The sequence below is a fragment of the Myotis nattereri genome (assembly GCF_964212035.1).
Source record: "Myotis nattereri genome assembly, chromosome: 1".
Lineage (NCBI taxonomy): Eukaryota > Metazoa > Chordata > Mammalia > Chiroptera > Vespertilionidae > Myotis > Myotis nattereri.
Genome location: NC_138075.1, coordinates 165,396,864 through 165,411,905, shown reverse-complemented (window position 1 = coordinate 165,411,905; position 15,042 = coordinate 165,396,864).

Sequence of the window (15,042 nt, the reverse complement as noted above, 5' to 3'; positions counted from 1 at the left end):
CTCAAATGACTGAGCGCCATGTCTGGCTCTCTATCTGGATTGCTTTGCATCCCAACTTGGATCTCATCTGATCACCTTGCCATATTGCTAAGAAGGAGGTGATATACAAATATTTGGATCTTCAATGCCAGCAATGGCAGGCCAAGTCTTTTTCAAGATGGCATATCTCTTTTTTTTACTCTTCTGCTTTCCTCTTCCCACTGTAAGGGCTTCTCTGATCACATTAAGCTCACCTGGATAATCCAGAACATGCTCTTTGTTTCAAGTTAAAGGTGATTAGCAACTTTAACTTCACCTGTAACCTTAATTCCCCTTTGCCATGCAACATAACATATTTACAACCTCTAGGGCTTAAGATGTTGACATCTTAGAGAACCATTATTTTGCTTACCATAAAAGTCTGTTTATGACAACTGAGATAACATTTCCCATTCATAAGAGGGGTTGTCATTTGTATGGTACACAGATAACCAACATCAGCCGTGCAAAATACCTAGTATCTTGAGCCATTAAGACTAATTCTGGACTCAATCATGCTATTGTGGATGTTTCTGTGGCTCTAGGATTGGATGAGGTTTGAACTTCAGGGAAACAGTTTATTGGTTTACAGCTAGAGTCATGGAATACCACTTTCTCATTGATAAATAGAAAATATAATTGCTACCAATTTTATTTATCATTTTTGCTAAACAAATGCATACTATTACTTTCTTATGGTTTTGCTTTTCTCTTAGAGCTTATTCCATTACTTTTAGAGCAGTGGTTCTCACCCTTGGCTGCATATTAGAATCACCTGGGAATCTTTTCAAGCTCCTGATTTCTGGGCCTCATCCTCTGGAAATTCTGTTTCTTTGTTACTAATGTTGTGGCCCCACCCCATAACAAAGAAACAGAATTTCCGAAGGATGAGGCCCAGAAATCAGGATTTTAAAAAGATTCCCAGGTGATTCTAATGTGCAGCCAAGGTTGAGAGTCACTGTTTTGGAGGTATAGCTCAGAATCCAGGTGATCTTGACTACTATTTGATTTAAAGTGGAGCAGGTTGAAGGAGAAAGGAGACTGATGTGTGGACCAGGGCAATGATTCTAAATGGAATGCTGTGTCCTCTTACTGTATCTTTCTAAATGATTTTGGGGGAGTGAGAACTTTTGTCACAATAATTAGTAGATACTTCTTCTGGCATTTTTATGGACAAAGATCAGGAAGATTAGGATATCTATAATGCCCAGAGCAGCAAATAATGTATTTTCCTATATCCTGTACATGTGTTTATACACATTGTTTGTAACCCTCATAATAACTTGCCTAGGTAAGTATTATAAACCTCTTCTACATATTGAGAAACTGAGGCTCAAAGAGTATAAATGAACCCTCCAAAATTCACACTGAGGTCATTCTGGCCTTTCATCTTATCTACCAGAGCCCCCGCTCTGTCACACTGCCTCCGTGTTCAGGCACAAAGTCTACTTATCTTTTCTAAAAGCATATATTTTATATATATATATATTTACATATTTACATATTTATATATTTATATATGTCTAAATGACCATTACTACTGGAATGACCAGAACAACTGGTCAACCAGTCGCTATGACACCCACTCACCACCAGGGGCAGACGCTCAATGCAAGAGCTTCCCCCTTGCCCCTTGGTGGTCAGTGCACTACCACAGGCAACCTCCTGCACTCTCCCCCACCCCCCGCCAGCCACCCTCCTGATAGGCCTCGATCCCGTGCATGAATTTATGCACCGGGCCTCTAGTATTTTATTTAAGACCTTCTATGTTCATTTTAGCCACATAGATGGCTACCACTGACATGCTACCCTCCCACCTTTTTGTAACTAACTGTGCCACATATAGATAAAATCTTTTATTTTTATACTTGTATTAAAAATTATAAATAATTAATGCAAAAAATCTCTCTGCTTTAAAATAAAAACTAGTTTCCAAATGTAGTACTAATGATTCACCATATAGTAGATATGGCACTGATAAAATTTTCACATGAATTTTTCCCTTTAATTCCTAGACAACTAAAATTTTATTATTTCACTTCCTAAATCTTTAGAGGGTGATCATCTGAGCAGAAATATTCCATAACATTTCAAGTATATGTACTCTTACATTCAGGACTTTTTTATAAATACTATAAATGCACACCTCCTTCCAATATTTCTATGCTAAACTATATCATTAGTTATTGTTCACCTTTAGCCTCACAATTAAAAATTCTGGACAGTTACCATAACATGATTGGTTCTGGTGAACATCAGAGTTTTCTACATTGTAAAATTTAGGTTTATTCGATACAACAGTGAACACGATATAAAATTATTCAATTTACTTCCCTTTTGAAAATGATCTGGTATGAAAATCTCCAATTTCATTGCATTTTTAAGGCTGATGTAGTTTGACACAATCACTAAATCATGTTAATGCTTTAGCTATGTAGAGAGATACGTTACACAGGGAAATATGAGAAACTAAATAAGTGAGCACTGCTACAGCACTCTTCAGGCTCCTCAACGGCCTCTAAGGATATGCGTTGCTTCCCTTTCCTTCCTTCCTTCCTTCCCTCCCTCCCTCCCTCCCTCCCTCCCTCCCTCCCTTCTCTCTTTTGCCCTATTTGATGAGCAGTTATCAAGATGGATGTCTAATGATGATGGCACTCTGGGATTCATGCCCAACAAGAAAAACGTATTTATATCTACCTGTGGACTCATCAATTACAGTTGATTTTCTTCTTTGGTTCTCTCCATGCCCCACCTCAGCTTTATTTGCTACATTGCTGACAAGCCAGTGCCACTTCCACTGGCAGCACTGTAAGTGGTATTTATAATTGCTCATGAGTGTTCAGCAGTGACCTTCATGCCAGAACATTTTCATCTTTTCCTAAATTTTCTTTGTTTCTGTGTTAAAGGCCTCCCCATAGCTATACCACCTGCATCTGATGTTATTTGATAATTTGTTTCTGAATTTATCTTCTTGTATTTTGTTCTATCTCTTGCAGACTGAGAGCTGAAAGAATGTTTATTTTATTTCTGATATGAATGCAAACCATAAAATCTAAACGCTGGCTAGGGTGGAATGCTAAAGAAGAAAGGTGCTTAATAAGTCCATCCTTATAATGAGATTTGCTCACCGTTGGTTTTATTTCTACCTTTGCGATTGACTTTCATTAAGACATTAAACATCCACAAAACCTGTGTTAAAAACTCATTTATTCTTTTTTAAAGCAGAAATAATACTCAACAAGTAATCTACCTCACTGCAGTTTAGTGTAATATAAAGTGTTTCATGCATTGCATGACTTTTTTTTTATCATGATGACTGTTCTTCTCACACAGCCCTATTTGACTTTTTAGGGTGAAATAGTTCCATTTAAATATCTTCAGAAATACTAAGGAGCCCATCACTAAAATAGGTATGAATACATTTTCTTCCTTATCACATATACATGTTGCCATGATGTACCTACTGTGCAAAGCCACATACCTACTATGGGAGAATGTGGAGAAGTAGATAGGAGCAAAGTCTAATAACCTTACTTGTTTCTTATTATTCTGTCCCAGTGCCTAAAATATGGATAATAGTAGCTAGCATTACTGCATCATGACAATGTACTATATATCATCATAAGCCTTTCATATACACTAACTTTTTATTCTTCACAAAAATCCTAAGAAGTTAGTATTTTATGATTAATAAACTAAGTACTAGAAGGTCACAGACTCATTATCTAGGGTCTACTAGATTCTCAATATCTCATTTTATTGAAACTCAAGTTGACTTGATCCCAAAGCCTATGTTTTAAATAGGCTTTACTTCCTCAACTTGCTAAAATCAGTGCTTATCTTCCAAGAATTGGGTGTCATCTTTCAATACTAGGAAATATCCTCGCCAGAGCCAAGTAGAATTGAAAATCCTTAAATGAATTAATCAGTGATTCCCATCAGGCCACTCTCTCTTGGCTAGTCATATTCTAACACAGAATTATTTTCTAGTTCCTTGTAACCCAGCACTCAAAAGTCATGTACATCATTTTCATGGTCCGAATTTGAAACTTGTTTCAAGTGCATAGCACCCTCCTTGGCACTTTTTAGAACTCATGTTTACCTCAGTCTCATTCCTACCCTCCAGTTCCAAGGCCCAGTCTCTCTGTAGATTGATATATCCTTCTAATCTCACTAAACCATCTTCCTAGATCGCTGCCCAATTCAGGCTCTCTGACTCCCATGAGTCTTCTGGTTTGGATCCTCGTATATTTAGTTCACTCATAAAATTGGGTCCTCTCAGACTTACTTCAAAACCAAATGGATTTTTCAAATCTCTGGATACTAAGCTTTCTGCTGGGGTCTATTTCTCATACTTGCTTAAGTTTCACAAATATTATATGATAGGAACCAGTTAGGTGTTAGGACTATAATGGGAAATGAGACAACCAGCAGCTGTTCCCTTGTGGGGAAAAATAATCTAGTGAGGGAGCAGAAGAGAAACATAAGAAATAAGAAAATAAAATTATTAGAAGTTAATACAAGTGCTATTAAAAATTAAACAAGCAGAAATTCTTATGGGGGAAAGTGTGGATTAAGTGAGTATTGATTCAATAGTGTAGTTAGGAAAGGCCATTTTAAGGAAGTGAAATTTAAATTGGAGCATAAAAATATCTACTATATATCAATATACATCTATATTGAAAGGAAGAATATTGCAAAGAGACTACCTGTATGCGTAAGAACACATGGGCAGCAGAGAACTCATCATGTTCAGGGAGCAAAAAGGAGACTCACATAGTGAAGTGGTGAGGAGAATTAGACGAGGTAAGAAAGGTAAATGAAAACCAGATCAGGGACATACCAGATCATGGTAACAAAAAAAAAAGTGAGATTATATTTGTTTAAAGCAGGGTATGGACAAAAGTTGTTTTGCATTTAGAATAATTTTCTAGCTTCGTTGTTGAAAATAGATTAGAAATGACAAGTATGGACACGAAGTGGCCATTAGAAAACTGTTTCAGTTTTGTAGGCAATGAAAGCTGGTGGCTTGGGCTTGGGTGATATTATATATTTCTCTGACAGAAATTTATAAAGTTCAACAAGGGTGGGGTAATAAGAGAAAGGATGATAAATATCAAGATTTCTTACTTGAGTAACCAGGTAGTCAGTAATGCCATTTCATTAAATGGAAAACCTGAGCGGGCTAGGATGGACTTGGGAAGTAAAACCAATAGTTCAAATTTAGACAAATTCAGTTTGATATGTGCGTGTTAACCTCCAGGTAACAATTCCATATACAAGTTTGTAGTTCAGAGGAGAGGTCTAAGCAGTAGGTAGAAATTTGAGAAATCCAGCACATTCCATGAGAATGAATGACAGCGTAGGAGTATGAAAAGGGAAGGAAGGAGGACCTAAGACAGACTTCTGACTAATTCCAATATTCAAAGTAGAGGAGAAACTACAAAAGAAGATGCAAAAGTGGCCAGAGAAGTAAAAGAATATCCGAGTGTATCTGAATCCAGACATGATTATAGAGATGGGATCAACAGCATTGAACGCTGTTAAGAGCTAGAGTGAAAGGGCGATGTTGTTAATTTCTAGTTCTGAAAACCTAAATATTCCAATGTTGAATCAATATTCAAGTTTTTAAAAAACTCAGTAAATAATTATGAGTGTGTCCAGTCTCAGAGAAATTTTCATGGAGCATATGGATAAACTAAGTTAATATAGCCCAGTTAGTGTGGCTCAGTGGTTGAGCATGGACCTATGAACCAGGAGATCTCTATTCGATTCCTGGTCTGAGCACCAGCTCAGGTTGTGTGCTTGATCCCCAGTGTAGGGCGTGTAGGAAGCAGCCATTCAGTGATTCTCTCTCATCATTGATGTTTCTATCTCTCTCTCCCTCTCTGAAGTCAAAAAATACATATTTTTTTAAAAATATGATTATCACTCTCTAGCCGGTTTGGCTCAGTGGATACAGCATCGGCCTATGGGCTGAAGGGTCCTGGGTTCGATTCTGGTCAAGGGCACATTCCTTAGGTTGTGGGCTCGATCCCCAGTTGGGGGCGTGCAGGAAGCAGCCAATCAATGATTCTATTAATGGATGTTTCTATCTATCCCTCTCTTTCCTTCCTTTCTGAAATCAATAAAAATATATTTAAAAAAATATGGTTATCAAGCATGGCTATTTAATCTGGGAGTGTTCCTGAGCTTTGAAGGTAATATATGGGATGGTAGGGGAGGGGGGGGAAGTAGGTTTACAGCTCTTCATATGGAAAATAATATAGTAATCAATATATAGTAATACAAGAATAAAATCTGTCTTTCATGTACTCACAACTGTGAACCCACTGCGCCCCACCCTTTATGATCAAATGCTTTTGCTGAGTGCTTCCTACATTGTTTCCATTTAAAAAAACTAAAAAAAACAAAACAAAACACAAAACAATTAAAATTGGGGTCAGATTAAAAATAGTTGTTTTGGTTTTTTGGGTTTTTTTTTTTGTCTTAAAACAATGTTTCTAACCTATCAATTCTGGCAACCTATCTAGATTTTATTACATTCATTGAATTCTGGCATATTGATTATCCCTTTTTTTTTTTTACTATTTGGCTTTTCTGTCATATTTTACTACTATCAGAAATAATTATTTAAAAGATTTTAGATTGTCATGATATCGTAGTTTTTATTTGGATTTGCTGCTTGCTTGTTTATTGGGCTGGGATATCTCCCAACTGAAAAACATATTCTTTGTTACAGTAATAATTATCATTAAATCTATTATTTGATATTGTAAATAATACTTAAGCAAATATCATATAATCACTTTCAGAAATATACATGATCTTGAAATTCACATTATATATTAAAAAGGATATAAAACTTTTTTTAATTAAAAGATATATTTTCTCTTTATTAAGAACATCTTTATTATTTAAAGTATTACATGTACCATTTGTTCCCCATTGAACCCTTCTAGCCTGCCCCCACCATAAGCCATAGGCCTTCACCATACTAATGTCTCTACCTATGGGTTTTGCATATATGCATACAAGTTCTTTGATTGGTATCTTCCCACCCACCCATCCCTGCTGTCCTTCTGAGATTCAACAGTCTGTTCCATGCTTCTATGTCTCTGGATCTATTTTTTTATCACTTTATTTTGTTCATTAGATACCATATATGATGAGATCATGTGACACTTTTCTTTCTTTGACTGGCTTATTTCACTTAGCATAATATTCTCCAGATGCCTCCATGCTGTCTCAAAGAGTAAGAGATCCTTCTTTTTAAAAAATATATTTTATTTATTTCAGAGAGGAAGGAAGAGGGAGAGAGAGATAGAAACATCCATGATGAAAGAGGATCATGGATAGGCTGCCTCCTGCAAGTCCCCCACTGGGGATCGAGCCCATACTCAGGCATGTGCCCTTGACCGGAATCAAACCTGGAACCTTTCAGTCACAGGCCAACACTCTATCCACTGAACCAAACTGGCCAGGGCAGGAGCCTTCTTTTTTATTGTTGCATAGTATTCCATGTACCACAGCTTTTCTTTTTTTTTTTCTTTTTAAAAAATATATTTTATTGATTTTTTTACAGAGAGGAAGGGAGAGGGATAGAGAGTTAGAAACTTCAATGAGAGAGAAACATCGATCAGCTGCCTCCTGCACACCCCCTACTGGGGATGTGCCAGCAACCAAGGTACATGTCCTTGACTGGAATCGAACCTGGGACCCTTCAGTCCACAGGCCGACACTCTATCCACTGAACCAAACCAGTTAGGGCTACCACAGCTTTTCTATCCACTCAACTAATATCATTCAATTCAAGTTATGCTTTATCAAATCACAATAACAGAAAATCCTTGGTGAATAAGGGTTAAAAAATATGTTCAACTATAGTACAATTTACTCTTTAAAGTATAACATCAATTCTATTGACATTTTCAATGTTCTTCCTATACATGAACTCCAAAGGTAGGTTCCATATCTGTTATTCCCTGAAGTAGCACTGTGCCTGCTATATAGAAGCCCTCAGTAAATATTTGAGAATAAGTGAGATAAAAATTAAATATAAAATTTGGTTCCCTAATTCTAATATGCCATTTACCATTTAATTTTGTACTACTTGCATATCAGCCGCAAGAATTTGGTTATATTAAGCCATCCTTAGACTATAGAAAATTTCTCACTAATAAAGTCAAAAATATTTACACATGCCAAAGAAAGAAAGGAGGGAAACAAGGAAGAGAAGGAGAGAGGGAAATAGTGAAGGAAAAATAAAATAACACCAAATTTTGGCATATTACTGGTAGAAATGTAAAGTGGTACAGCCACCCTGGAAAATATTTTGGCTATTTATCATAAAACTAGACATATTAAGCATTATATGATGCAGCAATTTCACTCTTGAGCATTTCTCCCCAAAAAGTAGAAACTTAATTTCACACAGAAATCTATATACAAATGTTCACAACAGCTCTATCCCTCATAGCCAAAAGCTAGAAATGATCAGGTGCTCCTCAATAGGCAAATGTTTAAACAAACTATGTATATCTGTACATGAAATACTACTAAGTGATAAAAAGAATGAAGTATTGAAACACCCAACAATTTGGATGAATCTCCAGAGAATTATGCTCTGTGAAAAAGGACACTCCTAAAAGATAGTATACCGTGAAATTTATATATTTAATTTAAAAAGCAACAATAAATGTGATCTTATCTTGTAATAAGATATAGGATATAAGAAAACTCTACATTTAATTAACTAACTTACCAAGAATTAAAAATAAGTATACACTAATTGTGCCGGGCCAGCTCAGCCAAGGGTTCAGTGAGCCTGAGGGGAGGCAGTGAAGAATGTAGAAAAGACCTACAAAGAAAATAAGCTGGGTCTCAGCCGTGGGCAAACTATGGCCCGGGGGCCGGATTCGGCCTGTTTGAAATGAATAAAACTATTGAAAAAAAAGACCGTACCTTTTTATGTAATGATGTTTACTTTGAATTTATATTAGTTCACACAAACACTCCATCCATGCTTTTGTTCCGGCCATCCGGTCCAGTTTAAGAACCCATTGTGGCCCTCGAGTCAAAAAGTTTGCCCACCCCTAGGTGGATCTCCTGTGCCTGGCTGAGGCCACAGAGAGAGACACAGACAGCAAGCTGAGCCTTTATTTTATAGCCAGAGGTAAACAAGGTCTTGGTCACCATAGTTACTCTGTTCTTGTGAGTTTCACTTGTTTTGGCAGCACTTGCTGCACCTCCTTCGGCCCATTAGCTACCCAGATAAGATCTAGAGAGCATCATAAGGTCAAGTCTAATTATGCTAAGAGGGTTGTGCCCTCTAAGCTGGGACTTGTTTGTGGCTTTGCCAACAGGTCAGTCCGAGGCTTGACCCTATAGCCACTCCCTACAACTAATAAAACGTGTAGTTTATAATATTAACAGTTTCATGTTTTAGCATGTAACAGGCAGTAGCAGCCCTAGTGTCTCTTTGGGCTGGCTTCAACCACAGGAGGATAGTGGAGATGCAAATGGCTGGCCAGGCCTGCCACATCCTGTCCCCAGAAATAAAACCTGCCAAGAGAAAAAAATCGCCAGATGCTGACACACATAAAAGAGAGCATTGAAATCACTGGAGAGCTGGAATGTAAACCTACACATGGCCAGAATTCCTTAGTTCCCCTCTCTCCATGATCCCTCTATAAAAAAAAGCCCTTTGCCTCGCCTAAGATGTTGAGATGGGCTTTGGAAAAGAGTACCCCATTTTCTCAGGTTATTAGAACTTGAATAAACCTTTTTTCTTTTTCTTACCAGCACCTGTTTCATGAGTTTGGTTTTCATGGTGGCAGGCAGCCAAACCTTGATTCTGATTACATTCTTACTACCATTATACGCTAGGTAGGGTATTAAGAAACCAAGTCAAGTCATAATTCTGAAGTTTTTGGTTTTTGTTTTTAGTTTTTTAGAATAGAGCTTTATGAAACTCTCACTAGATTGTTCTTATTTTTCTCCTTTTGATGAGCCCAACACTAATTCATATATAGGCTTTTGGATACTGTTGAGTTGGAATAACACATTATCGAGAAATTCCAAAAGCCAACAAACAATTCGCCCAAGCCTAAAAATACTGAGTATATAAGTACCAAAATGATCTTAATCTTGACTTTATCTTTCACTATGTATAGAGATTGAAGACTGTCTCCCTAAGTCTATTCTCCCCACTACTCTACCTAGCCCAGTGATGGCGAACCTATGACACGCGTGTCAGAGGTGACACGTGAACTCATTTTTTTGGGTTGATTTTTCTTTGTTAAATGGCATTTCAATATATAAAATAAATATCAAAAATATAAATTTTTTGTTTTACTATGGTTGCAAATATCAAAAAATTTCTATATGTGACACGGCACCAGAGTTAAGTTAGGGTTTTTCAAAATGCTGACATGCTGAGCTCAAAAGGACCTAGCCTTACCCTCTCCACTTTTTCTTTTTCTTTATTTTCTTCTCTTTTTTTCCCCTTCCTTATAACGCTTATCCACGTCCCTCACTCCTCCTTCCCATTTCTCCTTTTTATCTTCTTCTTTCTCCTTCAGCAAGAAAAACACTGGTTTGGGGCTGAGCAGAAGACCACATGCATCCTAGTGATAGATGTGTCATATAACTAAATTCTGAACAGTGAGATTGAAGTGGAAATCATGTGTGCAAACTTGTAAATGTCCTTAAAGAGATAGTTGTAATCTTCCATTACCCTATCTTCTTTCTTGCTGATTAGAAGGCAGGCATCACAACAGAGGCGAGAGGAAACATGTTGGACAATGAGCCACATTTTAGATGATGGATTTCTAAAATAGAGTGACTTTAACCTTCGATGACCACAGAGTAGCCATTCCAATTAGAATTCCTTGCACTCATATAATCTAGAAGTAAACTACGTACATATTGTTTAAGATTCTGCCATTATTTACCAATAAAGCTAAACCAAACACAACATGGTTCAAATGCTTTATTAGTACTTTGAGTTTATTCAAAATTTGGAACATTGCACCTCTCTTATGCATTACAAACAAATCTAGTAAACTATTAAGTAATATCCTCTCTATTATTATATGTGTATTTTGGAACATTCTTATGTATACTGTGATCATACAAGTATTCTTATAACATAGCTATCCTCTACATTTATAACTTATGTAATATATACATAATTGATTTTTTATAATCTTGAAAGCAAATGAAAGGCAATATGTACAGCAGGAAGAAAGTTAGATATATGTTGCTATCTACCATATACTTTTAAAAATATATTTTATTGATTTTTTACAGAGAGGAAGAGAGAGGGATAGAGAGCTAGAAACATCGATGAGAGAGAAACATCGATCAGCTGCCTCCTGCACACCTCCTACTGGGGATGTTCCCGCAACCAAGGTACATGCCCTTGACTGGAATTGAACCTGGGACCCTTCAGTCCGCAGGCCGACGCTCTAGCCACTGAGCCAAACCAGTTAGGGCATCTATCATATAATTGTATGTTTCTTCAGGTATATTTTGTAGCTGTCAATTCATATAAGCATAAGCACGACATAATGCACATTAATAGATATAACATATGATAGAACACAGACAGTGCCCTGAGAGGGATGTCATGGGAACTGCCATGGAACAATTTTTCCTTTTGGGGAGAAGCAGTGAGGGTTTGGGGACAGGTGAGCTCATTACTGACAGGCAACTCAAGACCTTGCAGACATGTGAGGCAGGAGCAATCCTAGCGGAAATAGCCTCAAAGGCCTTTGGGCAGTTTAGATGAAGCTGTTTAGAAGATGAATAGGAGGGTTTAAGGTCAGATAAGGAAAATGTGCCTAGCCAGCTATTTTAATGGAAAAGAAGACATTCAGAGAATTCTTCAAGAGTGAAATTCCTGTGAATTTTGTATATCTACTTAACAAGTGATTATTCAGAAATTGACTTTTTTTCATTAATGTGTTCAAAAGTGGAAGAGAAAGTGGCTTTTTACATAATAAGGAGATTTTATACTTTTCAGAAATGAAATAGTGACATAGGGAGGTGCTGTGATCCAGTTAAAATTGAATTATGATGCATTTTCAGCTCCAGAAAAGTTAGCAGAGGGGATCTGTGAGATAGACACCATGGCCATAAGGGAAAAGGGTAATTACCACTGGGTCACATCACTGTGACTGAGCATTTTCCAGACCATTCCATAGGTACACTTTGGGAAGCTGAGTATAAAAAGTTAGGAAAGCCCAACCAGTGTGCCTCAGTGGTTGAGCATCAACCCGTGACCAAGAGGTCACTGGTTCGATTCTCGGTCAGGGCACATGTCCAGGATGTGGCCTTGATCCCAAGTAAGGGAGTGTGCACTAGGAAACTGATTGATGTTTCTCTCTCAGCAATGTTTCTATCTCTCCCTTCCTCTCTCTCTAAAAATCAGTAAAACATATTTTTAAAAAGTTAGGGAAGAGTTTTCAGGTGTGGGTAATGAGGGGCAGCAGGAACTGTGGGCTGCGTCCTTGGTAAAATAGACTCAAATCTAGGCAAAATGTCCCAGTGTTGACCTCACAAACGCAGAAGCAGAACAATTAGCAGCTATGTGCCAAGCGTCACCTGTGCCTGAAGGGTAGTAGAAGTTAGTAAGGAAAGTAGAAAAAATGAAGGAGAATAAAGAAGATGATTTTTATGTAATGGTAGAAAAAATAAGAAAAAAATAGTACAGTGGAAGAAAATGTTAGAAAATAACAAGCAGCTGCTTGAAGAAGTCAGATGCACTGTAGAGAGAAATTTTTTTTGTTTGAGAGTTTTGGGGAGAGAAATAATGAGGAAGAATATAAGGGGAATAAAAATGGTTCATGACAACTAGAAATAAGGTCAATCATAAAAGAACTCAGAAATCCTATCTAATAAAAGAGTAACATGCAAATTGACCATCACTCCAACACACAAGATGGCCGCCCCCATGTGGCCAAAGATGGCCTACAGGGGAGGGCAGTTGTGGGCTGTCAGGCCAGCAGGGGAGGGCAGTTGGGAGGAACCAGGCCTGCAGGGGAGGGAAGTTGGGGGTGACCAGGCCTGCAGGGGAGGGCAGTTAGGGGCAATTGGGACAGCAGGGGAGCAGTTGGGTGTCGATCAGGCTGGCAGGGGAGTGGTTAGGGGCAATCAGACAGGCAGGCAAGCGAGCGGTTGAGAGCCAGCAGTCCCAGATTAGAGTGGGTTCAGGCTGGGCTGAGGGACACACACCACCCCTCCCATGCACGAATTTCATGCACTAGGCCTCTAGTTTTAAAATAAAGAAATATGACAAGTATGGATGGAGAACAAAAGTTCAGATCATTGAAAAACAAATCAATATTAAAAACTTTGAAGAAAACAGGTATCTATAGTAATAAAAGTGTAATATGCACATTGACTGAACGGCTGAACAGCAGAACGACTGTCTGGATGACCACACTATGACACGCATTGGCACCAGGCCAGCCAAGGCAGGTGCAATGCGATTGGTCAGGGCCCCCCACCATTGTCCCACGATCACCCCACAGAAGGAGGCTTAGGCCACCAGCCAGTGGGGCAATCAATGGGGGTGGGGCTCCATGATTTCCCCCAAAAGGGATGCCCAGACCATTGGTCAGCTGGCTGTGGCGGGTGGGCGGGGCCTCCCTCTGCAGGGTGATCCATCATGGGGCTCCCAGACTGCAAGAGGGCACAGGCCAGGCTGAGGGACCCCCTCCCCAGTGCATAAATTTTGTACACTGGGCCTCTAGTAATAATAATAACAGGTAACATCTGTATGATGCTTACTCTGTGCCAAGGAGTGTTCTGAGTAATTTATACATATGAACATATTTATCCCTACAATAATGCTAGGAAGTGGACACTCTCATTTAATACACGAAGAAAACTGAAAAACAGAAAAAGGTGCAAATGAAAACTGAAATTCCAAACTAGGCAGTCCAGCTCCACTACGTTCTTAACCATTAAGAATGGAATGGAAGAAAATTTGAATTTGTGTGGTAAACACACAATGTATATATAGATGAATATAGATGATGTATCATAGAATTGTACACTTGAAACCTATACAATTTTATTAATGATTTAAGAAAAGAAAAAGTACTAAAAAAATAAAATTGCTTCTAACCACAATGAAACACCACTTCACACTCATTAGGATGGCCTTCATAAAATAACAATAAAAATAACAACAATAACCCTTGGGCACTGCTAGCAGGAAGGACAATAGTGCAGACATTGTGGATGACAGTATGGAGGGTCCTCAAAAATTTAAACATAGGCTTACCATAAGATCCACAATTGTGTATGTCCATGTTCAAAAGAACTGAAAGTAGGAACTCAAATAAGTATTGCATACCCCTGTCCATAGCAAAAGTATTCTTAACAGCCAAATGTAGAAACAACCCTTGTATCCACTGACCAATGAAAGGAAGGAAATTCTAACACTTACTAGAAAATGGATAAAACTTGAAGACTTTATGCTAATTAAAATAAACCAGTTGCAAAAGGAAAATAATATTGTATGATGCCATTTATATGTTACCTAGAGTAGGCAAATTCATAGATGGAAAGTAGAAAGGTGGTTACAGAGGACTCGGGGGAGGAGGGAATGAGAACTTAATGTTTAATGGGTACAAATGTACTTAATGTCAGAGCTATGCATTTAAAAATGGCTAAAATGGTAAATTTGATATATATTTTAAACACAATTTAAAAAAGAATACTGCCTTTCTCTGAATTTAAATGAGTGCTGTTAGAACTTAAAGGCTTAAAGACCAAAGAGAATAGACAAAAACATGATGACCAAAAGCAAAGAAATTTGGGTAATCTGTACATATGGTAATCATATATATGTTGTTTCTAACTTCATTTTTAGTCTGCTACTAGGTTATTAAGAATAACAAATACTGAGTAAATGATTTTTAAAGTAAATTTGGCAGAAATAGGTAGAATAAATGTCTGTAAAACCTTTTAAAAGATGGTGCAATTACTATAAACTGGTATACAGGGAGC